This window comes from Capsella rubella, unplaced genomic scaffold (assembly GCF_000375325.1).
Source record: "Capsella rubella cultivar Monte Gargano unplaced genomic scaffold, Caprub1_0 scaffold_4, whole genome shotgun sequence".
NCBI classification, from domain to species: domain Eukaryota; kingdom Viridiplantae; phylum Streptophyta; class Magnoliopsida; order Brassicales; family Brassicaceae; genus Capsella; species Capsella rubella.
The window spans coordinates 4,747,467-4,759,381 of record NW_006238920.1 but is presented as its reverse complement, the minus strand read 5'-3'; the positions used below and the strand labels follow the sequence as shown (position 1 = coordinate 4,759,381).

Here is an 11,915-nt window from a genome sequence, read left to right as displayed (position 1 = left end):
CAAAACACTTAAACAAGCATTATCCTTTGGCATAGAACTCTTAATTAGACTAACCCACTTTCATGATGCTAATCCCTTCATTAATCAATCAAGAATCAACATTTGTCAAATGGCAAATTAATGAGCATTCAAACAAGTCTAATTATCTCTAAACACCCTAGTCAACAATATTCAAAGGCTAGGAATGCAAAGATCTTAAAGGTTTTTGGTTGCGGAATTTCATCAAACACCTTTCGGGCATGAAATCCCTATGATCTAGAAACAACTTGATCAATGTTTTTCTAACATGATAATCAACCAATAAGCAAGGATAAACAATAAATCTAACCCTAAACTCCATAACCCAACACTAAATCAACCTAGATCCAGGGGCGGACCAAAATGTATTAAAGTGGGGGCAGCTGCCACCGGAAAAAAAAACATTTAAAAACTATTAAATATTATTAAAAAATAAATATGTCTCACCGAAATTAAAGAACAAAACTTACTTTTCCTTCTTTTTCAGTCCCCACCGAAATTAAAGAACAAAAGTCCAATATCAACCCATATAAAAATATTAATATATAAACTAAAACAACTAACTTAATAAATTAAAAACCTAGACCTAGTTTTTTGTTACTTTTTTCTCCTATTCTTTTCTCCTTTGTTTTTTTTTTGCTGTACACGGCGATTAACAAGTGCAAGTCAACAACTATCAATTGGTGAGTCTTTTTCCTGCTTTTTTTACAATTGTTTATATTATATAAGTATTATTTTTTAGCCAGTTTACTTTATTTAATCAATCAAGCCTACGGTTATGTTTCCTGGAAAACATTATATAGGTTTTTATGTTATACATAATACATGACTACATTAGTTTTTGAAGTTATATGTTTATTTTATGGTTAAGCTTTTATAGAAATTTGTTACAAAATTCAATAAATATAAAATTCATAAATTTTAAAGTATAAGTCTATACATTATTTTTTTATAGAAATTATTTTAGTGTGATGTGACATTGTTACCGTAGATTTTCTAAATTTTTAACTAATAACATGTTTTTTTTTATAGATAAATCGCCAATATGAAAAAATTTTACAAACCAATTCCAAAACCAACGTCACACCCCAATGTCGATGATCAACCACTGGATCCAGCTAACACCAATGTTGATAATCAACCACTGGATCCAGCTAACATCAATGTCGATGATCAACCATTGGATCCAGATAACACCAATGTCGATGATCTGCCATGGGATCCAGCTAAGAGGAAAGAGATAGTGAGTTATCATCCGAATCGAAGAGACGAGGTAAGACGCAAATATCTTGTTAGAGGTCCATGTCAACCTTCTGGTCATTCTTTTAAAAGAACAAAGATGAGTAATGCAACAAGACGATTTAACCCAGCTTGGTTTGAAAAATACGGTACTTGGTTCGCTTAGAATATAGTGTATCAAAAGATAGAGCTTTTTGTTTGTGTTGCTACTTATTTAAAGGTGACGGACGGAAGCAAGGTGAGAGTGATGCATTTGTGAAAGAAGGGTTTTGTCTCTGGAATAAGCCTGAAAGGTTAGAAACTCACATAGGCGGAACCAACAGTTTTCACAATTGTGCTGTAGAGAAATGTGATAACTTGATGAAGCAAGCCCAGTCTATCAAACATTCTTTGTTTAAGCAGAACGATGTGGTGAAGAATGAGTATCACATTCGTGTAACTGCTTCAATCGATGCGTCCAGATATTTGTTGCGACAAGGACATTGGTGAATGTGGTTGGAGCTTCTTGTAAAAGACAAGACCTGATTCGAGAAACTTATCGAAAAAGGTGCAGGAAGGAATTAGTAGTGGTGAGATTAACACGGGTACTGGATTAAATCAAGAAATTTCGCTAAAAAGACCTGGAAATACTCGTTGGGGTTCTCATTAGAGAACATTGCAACAGTTAGTTGAGTTGTTTTCTTCTATCATTGAAGTTCTTGAGTATATCCAAAATGAAGGCGTCGAAGACTCTAAAAACGTCAAGCATATGGTCTTCTCAAGTACTTTCACACTTTTGATTGTGTGTTCTATATGCAACTTATGCTACTTATTTTGGGATTAACTGAGAATTTGTCAATGGCTTTGCAAAGGAAAGACCAAGATATTTTGAATGCCATGTCATTGGTGGAACCTACTAAGAGAGAATTGCAGAAGCTTAGAGATGATGGATGGGATTCACTTATGAGTAAAGTTTCATCTTTTTGAGAGAAACATAATGCTGAACTGCTTGTCATGGAAGACGTCTTTGTAGATCCACGGAAACCAAGAAGAAAAACCAATATAACCAACCTACATCATTATAAGGTTAACTGCTTCTACACTATCATAGATTTACACCTGCAGGAGTTCAATGATCGTTTTACGGAGGTAACCACTCGTCTACTTATTTGTCTGGCTTCTTTAAGTCCTCTTGATTCATTCCAAGAATTTAACAGAGAAAAATTGGTGAGGTTGGCTAAGTTTTATCCAGATGACTTCAGCTATGGGGAGGTTTTGTCTCTTGAGCAGCATCTTGATATCTACATTGACAATGTGAGCAGAGATGAACGATTTAAGTGTCTGAAAAGTCTTGGAGAACTTTCCCGTTTGATGGTGAAAACCCAAAAACATCTTGCACAATGCTTGGTTTATAGGCTTTTGAAATTAGTTTTAACTTTACCAGTTGCTACAGCAAGTGTTGAGAGATATTTTTCTGCAATGAAATTGGTGAAGACAACTGCACGGAATAGAATTGGAGACCAATTTCCAAGTGATTGTCTTGTTTGCTATATTGAAAAATAATTATTTGAAGCGGTCACAAATGAAAATATGATAAAAAGGTTTCCATTGTTAAATGAGCGTCGGGTGGTTTTGTAAGATGTTCTAAAAGTTTTATGACAATTTTATGCTTTTTAATAATTTAGTATTTGATGGTTTTTACTATATTTTTGCCCCCATTGAATAAATTTTCTAGATCCGCCCCTGCCTATATCTACCATAGCTCAAAGACTCTAAAAGACTACTCACTAATCATATGATGATTACACAATAGAAATTGGTTATTCTTTGTGAAATATCTAAGAAAGAGAGTAGATTAAAAAAAAAAAAAGAACTTATATTAAAACTTGAAGATTCAAATACAAAATCCAAAAGAGAACCTTATTCTTTCTTAAAAACGCTAGAACAAAGCATAGATCCCCAATAACTAGGTTTAGGGGGTTTTTATAGAGAAAAAGTGAGATAACCGGGTCAACCCAACTTAAACCGGGTCAACCCGTTTTTGACCAAAATAAAACACTGTTCACGGCCTATCGGGCGTGTGATCGGGCGTCGTCTGGTGAGAAATTGGCTCCCAGAAATGTTTAGGCCCGATCGGGCGTCTGCGGCTTCAAAATCGTCTCCCAGATTTCCTTAGGTCCGATCAGTCGCCCGATCGGACCGGTCGGGCACTCCCCTGAAGCTTCACTCCTATTTCTCTTCTTGATCCATTCTTACTTCATTGCTTCATTTGCTCCATGTTTTGGTTTCTCCATCATCTACCTTGCTAGGAATACTCCATTTAAGCTCCATTTAGCCTCCAAAAGCTCCAAGTGCCTCTAATACTTTCCAAGTACCTAGAAAGACTCAACATATGCAAAATGCTACCTAAACATACTAATATGATGGAGTATGCATAAAACTATCCTAAAAATTGAGCTTAAAAGCCATGAAAAACATAAGACATCAACTCCCCCAAACTTATCTCTTGCTAGTCCTCTTGCAAGGATTAAAACATAAGACACAACCCTCATGTTCAAAACCTTATTATTCATTAGCCACCTAGGGAACCCTTTCTTTAAACACTAAGCTCTTATTTAATCCCACTTTCTTTTTTGGAGACTATCTTACCCAATTCTTTCTTTCATTTACTTAGGTCTAGAGCTTCCTTTATCATGACTTTAATTCCCTAGGGACTCCTTTTAAACTCAATGATCAAGCCTTTCATTTTCAACCTTTTCTTTTTCTTCTTTCTCCCAAACCCAACCCAAATGTACAATCTAACCACCTAACTCTTTCGTTCCCTACCTAATAGCTAGCTCATGAATTTCCAAATACTAGCTAAAACAAGAGCTAATACCTTGTCGTTCTCGATTTCCTCAAGATTTCACAATCTATAACATTATCAAAAAGAGGCCTCACTGGTAAATTAATTCATGGGATGAAAAGAAAGGTTAAGGTTAAGGGTAAGGGGACTTTCGAATCATTCAAGAGAGTGGTGAAAGGGGATATGATTCGATTAAGAAGAATTTACCATGAGAATGCATTCAAAAACCATAAGCGAGAGGATTAGATTCAAATTAAGTCCAAATACATAGAGATGCTTCAAAGATCATGCAAGTTCCACACAAGAAGAGATTGCTTTCAAAGAATGCAAAGGTCTAAGCATGAATTTTCATTTCTTTCCAAGATGATCAAGCAACAATGAACCATAACCGAGGGCTTTAAGATTCAATCCTAAGGTTGAATTTCTACAAGGCATTTTAATCATCATCCCCAATGCATATGCAGATGCATTCTACATGCTACTAGACTCAATTATAGAGATAAACATGTAAGTACAAAACTACATGCATTTTTTCTCAAAACATAGCTTTTTACAATACAATACTCAAGAGAAGAAAAACAAAAAACACAACATTAGATGGTTAGTCTCTCCCCCAAACTTAATTCGCACCGTCTCAGTGTGAAAGAAGCCTCAGGAAAAGACTAACGAAAAAGAAAGTAAAACAAGACTCAAAACGGTATATACAATGGAAGAGAGTTGGTACCTTGGAGTTTATGGACGTCTTGAGGAGTGACCCCATTCGTAGATCCTTGGAACTTGGAGTAATTGGCGTGGAGGATCATATTCTCAATGCGCTTTAGAAGATGCTTCTTCGGTGGAGTGGCGAGCTTCGAATCCTTGGTCCGCTACATCTTCTTCTTCCTCGTTCTCGTCATCCACATCTTGATCCGCGTTTGCTTGAGCTAAGAATTCATCGGAGGAGGACACATATCCCTTGGGCTCAAGCTTCTTCACCTTCCTCAAAAGTTTCCCAATGGCATAAGATTGCCATTTGTAGATTTTCCGTTGAAGCTTGATGATTTTGGCAAACATCTTCTCCTTGGCGGTCCTTGGAGTAGGCTCATACATTGGGAGCTCATACTTGTTGAGGCGATAAGGATCATCAGTGAAACATGGTGGTGACGGTGAGGCATCCTTGTTCTCCCTATGAATCCCTTCCGGGGACTCATACTCGTCCTCGCTAGGGGAGAACCCAATCGAATGATGGGTGTTTAACGAAGTGATGGCTCGGTTAGGGAGGTAACAAGTTCTTCGGGCTCCACTCTCATCGATAAAACAATATTTGAACCGGGTTTCCTCATCAGAATACCTCAAGATTCTTGCCACTATGAAGTAATCTTGTTCCAAATATGCACGAGCGGGGATAGGAGTGCATCGCGAGAGATCTACACCCGCCTTTGCTAATAAGGGAGTAAGTGTTCCACCAATGAATAGTCTTGTTCGCTTCCATGTTGAGAGTCTTCGCTTGGTTTTGAGGATGTTGGTGATAAAGATGGTCCTATCTTTCAACCCTTGGAAAAGGAGTGCCATTTCAACTACCGAGGCTGATCCCGATTCCTCCTTTGCAAAGAATACATCCCCGAGGATCTTCAAAGCAATGCGAAGCGCGGGATGGCGGACTTTAGTGAGCTTCGCCTTCTTGCTTATATACTCCCGCCTACCATTGCGTCCCAAAGCTCTTCTTGATTCTTAAAGGCGGAGAAGTTGCCCTTTGAATTGTTGGCTAACCCATGTACCTCACAAATCTTGGCGGGTGTGATTTTGTAGGTCCTTTCCTTCACTTGAAGTGGAGTGTGCCTTTCCTAGCATCGTCCAAGCAATCTTTATGGACTTTCAAAGAGGCCGTCGCCAAGAACCCGGAGAAACTTCTTATTTTTGGTCAAATTAGCGCTCAGAGCGGTGCTTGATGACCTTCTATGGCGTTTGCTGCCCGACATTATGCCTTGATTAAGAGGAGATAAGAGTTCTAGAATCAGAAACTACACTTAAAATCGAGTGGAACGAGGCTTTGAATCACCATTATCGACCAAGAATTGAGAGAGTTTAAAAAGAAAAAAAAAATTTGAAAGAGAGAAAGAGAGAGACATGATCGGCGTGAGAGAGAGAAGAAAGGATTTTTTATTTATTTATTTACCTGGGCAGTGCCTGATCGATCATTCTTCCTTCCTAGCCTCCCTAATCATTCTCCAATCCCTGGAACAATCTCAGACATATAAAAACTAGACAAAATAAAGAGAAATATGTACAAGGATACCATGGGATTGCCTCCCAAGTGCGCCTGTTTCACGTCTCTAAGCTTGACGTTTCCACACCCTTTAAGTGGTTTGGGGCTCCGAGAGAGAAACCATGGTTCCTTCCTCAATGCAGTCACTTGACAAGTATGGCTTCAACCTCTGACCATTCACAACAAAGTCTTTTCCATCCTTGTTCCATAACACGAAAGCACCATACGGTCAAACCTCCTTAATCTTGAGTGGACCCGACCAACGCGACTTAAGCTTTCCCGAGAGTAACCTCAACCGGGAGTTGAACAACAACACTTGATCACCCTCGATGAAGTTTCATGGCATGATTTTCTTGTCATGGAAGGCCTTGGTTCTCTCCTTGTAGATTTTGCCGTTCTCATAAACTTCAAGACAGATCTCATCAAGGTCATGTAGCTGGATCAAACGCTTCTCCGCCGCGGTCTTGATGTGAAAGTTTGGCAACTTAACCGCCCACATAGCTTTATATTCAAGTTCAACCGGGAGATGACAATACTTTCCATAGAGGAGATTGAACGGAGTAGTACCAATTGGCGTCTTGTATGCGGTTCGGTAAGCCCAAAGAGCATCATCCAACTTCGTAGCCCAATCTTTTCTTGTAGCTTCTACCGTTTTCTCGAGAATTGCCTTGATCTCTTGGTTTGAAATCTCAACTTGACCACTTGTTTGCGGATGGTAAGGCGTGGCTACCTTATGCTTGACTCCGTGCTTCTTAAGGAGATTTTAAAATACCTTGTTGATGAAGTGCTTCCCACCATCAATAATGACCACTCTTGGAACTCTAAATCTTGGGAAGATTATTGTTTCGAACAACTTCAATACAACCTTGGAGTCATTTGTTGGACTAGCTACCGTCTCTACCCACTTTGTCACATAATCAACCGCTACAAGAATCTAACTATTGCCACAAGAGGAGGGAAATGGTCTCATGAAGTCTATTCCCACACATCAAAGATCTCAACCTAAAAAATCGGATTTTGCGTCATCTCATTCCTCCTACTTATGTTTCCCTCTTGTAACACTTTTGAAACCGTCTTGAATGTTGCGAAATGACCTCCAATGGTTGAACCATGGCAATGATGTAAAATCCCTTCTACTTCCTCTTGAGACACACATCTTCTATAGATCTTATCCTTACAAAGTGTGTAAAGATAAGGATCATCCCAATAAAACCGGTTAACATCTTTGTAGAACTTCTTCTTTTCATAAGCATCCAAGTTAGGCGGTTCTACTCTACACGCTAGATAGTTCACCACATCCGCATACCAAGGCCCATTCTCATTCAAATTATTTGCCTCTTCTAACTTCATCAAAGTCTTGTGGCTTTCATCAAGAAGTTTCACTGCCAAAAGTTGCTCCTCAGGGAGAGAGTCATTGATAGGAATATCACTTTCAATCCTCAACCGAGAGAGATGGTCCGCTACACCATTTTCAGTTCCTTTCTTATCCTTGATCTCAAGATCAAACTCTTGTAAAAGGAAAATCCATCTCAAAAGCCTTGGCTTAGCATCCTTTTTCGCCAACAAGTGCCTTAATGCTGCATGATCCGTGTGCACTATCACCTTAGACCCAACCAAGTAAGATCTAAACTTTTCGAAAGCAAAGACTATTGCAAGTAGTTTCTTCTCCGTCGTGGCATATTTTACTTGTGCATCAACGAGGGTTCTACTTGCATAGTAAATCACGTGGAGCTTTTTATCCTTCTTTTAACCCAAAACCACTCCCACCGCATAGTCACTTGCATCACATATGATCTCAAATGGTAGGTTCCAATCCGGTGCTTGAACAATGGGAGCACTAATAAACTCACTCTTTATTTTCTCAAAGGCCTCAAGACACTCCTCATTGAACGCAAAATCGGTTTCCTTGCACAACAACCGTGTATGTGGCCTTGCAATCTTCGAGAAATCCTTGCAATCTTTGAGAAATCCAAAAAGCTTCGAATACCCTTAACCGAATTTGGAGGAGTAAGTAGAGTTTATTCCAAGAAAAGCATACCTTAGCCTGGTAGGGAGCGGTTTAAGTTCCACTTTTGGAGCTTTGAGTTCACTCCAATCCCCATCAATGCTTGTCTAATCCTTGCTAGATCCTTCTCTGTTAGTCGCATTTTCAACCTCCATTACACTTTGCTTCACCATTTGAAGGCTTATGTGAGTCTAGAATCTTCTCATAGCCTTCACTATCACTTTCAAGCAACCCAAATTCCCCTTGCTTAACCACCAAAGTGCTTTGAAGAGCATCTTCCATTGCCAACTCTTCTAACAACTCATCCGCTAGAGCATCCATCTCCTCGATATAGAACACTTGTCCCTCAGTGGTAAGTTTCCTCATGACCTTGTTGATGTCAAATGTCAAAACTTCTTTACCCAATCTCAAATCAATCATTCCTCTTTTCACATCGATCATCGCCCCGACGGTTCTTAGAAATGGGCGTCCCATAATGACTGGATCTTTAGGCTCTTCCTCCATCTCTAAAACCATAAAATCCGTAGGAATCTCAAAATTACCAACCATAACTGGTAAGTCTTCTAGCAATCCAACCAGTTTTCTAATTGAGCGATCCGCTAAGACAAGTTGAATCCGACATTTCTTGTAACTTGTGAAGCCCAAACGCTTAGAACCCGAGAGAGGCATTAAGCTTATACTTGCTCCCAAATCACACAAGCATCTATCAAAGAGAAGTGGTCCAAGGGCACAAGGGAGAGTGAATGTACCCGAATCTTCTTTCTTCTTGGCTACCACTTTGTGAGTTTTCATAGCACTACACTCATGAGACAAGATCATTGTTCCTTGTAGAGCTTTCTTTCTTTCTACTACCACATCCTTTAGAAACTTGTTGTAAGAAGGATATAACAAGAGAGCATCGATTATGGGCATATTGATAGTAACTTCCTTCATTTGCTAATTAAAAAAGGCCTTGTACTTAGCCTCTTGTTGCTTCTTAAAGCGTCCTGGAAATGGGAGTTTCGGTTCATACGGTGGAGGAACAAAAGTAGTCTCCTTATTTCGGTAGGCTTGGGCGTTTTTGAAAGCTCATCAACCTCGTCTTCTTTTGGTTCTTTAACCATTTTACCCTTTCCTTTTTCGTTCACAACCTTCTCAATAACAACTTCTTCATCTTCGTTAGTCTCTACCCCTCCACTTGGATTCGCAATGTCCCTATTGAGATCTCCACTTGGTAAATTCGTACCACTATGAAGTGTGATGGCATTGATGTACTCTTTAGGGTTAGGCTCGGGTTTACCGGGTAAGGTACCGGTTTTTCTTGGTTAAGAGGAAGAAGCTTGGTGTTGCACTTGTGTATTCAACCTCACAAATTTTGCATTGAGCTCTCCATATATATTGTCTACCTTGTTATGCATAGACTTCATTTGAGTAACAAGCTCAATGGCACTCCTTCCTTGCCCTTCAATGATTTGTTTGAGGAAGTGTTGTCTCCTTGTGGTTGAGGGCTAGAGGGAGTGGCTTGAGGTTGGTAGGTTTGGTTGAATTGAGGCTTAGGTTGGAATTGGCTTTGAGGGTTGGTTTGGTATTGGTTTTGGGGGTTGTTTTTGTAGGAGGATTGTTGGAAACCGGGTGGCTTGGTTGGTAGATATTTTTGGTCTTGGGGGTTTTCAACGTTGCTGCTTTGGTAGGAGAGATTTGGGTGGTTTCGGTAGTTGTTATTGAACTTGTTGTAGCCTTGGCCACCAATGTAGTTCACCTCCTCACTTCCTTCTAAACAACCATCAACTTTCTCTTGATAGCTCTCATATACATCGGTCTCGGAAACAAACTGGACCGACTTTTGATTTGCAAAGGTCATTTTGTCCATCCTATCATTGAGAGATTTGATCTCTTTGCGATGTTGCTCATTTCAATTCTTTGTATCTCTTGAGGTACGGTCATAGTCATCATTGTAGCTACCATTGATTTGTTCAAGATTCTCCACCAAATTCATGCCTTCATCCACATCCTTACTCAAAAAATTACCATAACATATTTTTGGTCTTCGGGGTTTTCAACGTTGTTGCTTCGGTAGGAGAGATTTGGGTGGTTTCGGTAGTTGTTGTTGAACTTGTTGTAGCTTTGGCCACCAATGTAGTTCACCTCCTCGCATGCGGTATACAATAATATTAGGATTTGAGGTTGCAGTCCTCTATACAAGGTACTAAGAAGAGACTCCTTGTTAAAACCATGGTGAGGACATTGAAGTTAATATCCTTTGAACCGGTCATATGCTTCACTAAAATTCTCGTTGTTCCTTTGAGTGAAACTCGAGATCTTGTTCCTTGGCTTAGCGGTCCTCGTGTTGGAAAAGAATTTCTTCAGGAAGGCCTTTTTACACTCATCCCACGTCGTTATGACATCATCATCATCATCATCATCATCATCAATATTGATTATAGCTCCTTTACCAGATTTAGATGACTGTGCTCTGTCTTCTTCGACATCATCATCATCAATATCAATTGCTGGTCTTTTAAGAGACTTAGATGACCTTCCTCCATCAAACATATGTTGTTCGTTTGCAGCATTTTCAGCGTCTATGATCCTTTGAGACTCTAAGTCTACTGATCTCCGATCACCATGTGAATCCTTGAAAAAAAAACAACGCTGAATCAAAATATTGTAAAGCGAATCTAGTATTCAATGGTTGCAAAAGTTTTAAAAGAACGATTAATGTAAGCTTGTTAGTGTTACCATAAGGACTGTGTCTCTGTTAGACTTTGAGGGTTGGAGACCTAGAGTTGTCTCTGTTAGACTTTGAGGGCTGAAGACCTAGAATTGTCTCGTGTCTTGTATAGCAAATTAATGAATTATGTTAAACTTATTAGGGTTTACAGCTTTTGTACAAGTTTAAAGCTTCTAAATGTTATAGAGACTTTATTTGTTTTTTTTTCCTAATTCTGTTTTGAAGGCTATACGAGTTTTATTCTAAAGATTTTGTTGTAGAAACCATCTGACTGGTATCATCCTCAATCAGAAAACAACTTCACTGGAATCACATGTGTAGCTACAGCTCCTCAAACTGCAGGATTTGGGTTAGTCTCTAAAAGATATTAAATTGCAGTTTGGTTTTGAAGTTTTAGGTTCTGTAGTTTGGTTTCAGGTTCTGCAGTTTGGTTCTGCAGCTTGGTTCTGCAGTTCAGGTTCTGCAGTTTTAGGTTTTGAAGTTTTAGGTTCTGCAGTTTGGTTTTGAAGTTTTAGGTTTTGTAGTTTGGTTTCAGGTTCTGCAGTTTTAGGTTTTGAAGTTTTAGGTTTTGCAGTTTGGTTTTGAAGTTTTAGGTTCTGCAGATTGGTTTTGAAGTTTTAGGTTTTGCAGTTTGGTTTCGAGTTTTGCAGTTTGGTATTTATGGTCTCTTGTATATATCCAGTCCTTGCCGTTTTTTATTTCCATTGTTGAAAGATTATATTTGTTGTTGTTATAGAGCTTTAAAGTTAAAGCAGGTGCTTTTTTCACATTGTTAGAGAAATAACAAGTTAATTGATGGTATGTGTCTGTCTTCCATTGCCACTTCTCTTAGTTTCACCCAGAGCATTTGATCTCAGGTTTACTTTAATTTCAT

General features: G+C 38.9%; 1 non-coding gene and 1 pseudogene across 1 annotated transcript; both read left to right on the top strand.

The window, feature by feature from the left end:
• The first annotated feature begins 1,063 nt into the window (after positions 1-1,063).
• LOC17887998 lies at positions 1,064-2,799 on the top strand (annotated as a pseudogene).
• Positions 2,800-10,537: 7,738 nt separating this feature from the next.
• On the top strand, positions 10,538-10,644 carry LOC111831268. Its single transcript, XR_002834520.1, has one exon. It is a non-coding gene; the product is annotated as a small nucleolar RNA R71 (small nucleolar RNA).
• Positions 10,645-11,915: the final 1,271 nt, after the last annotated feature.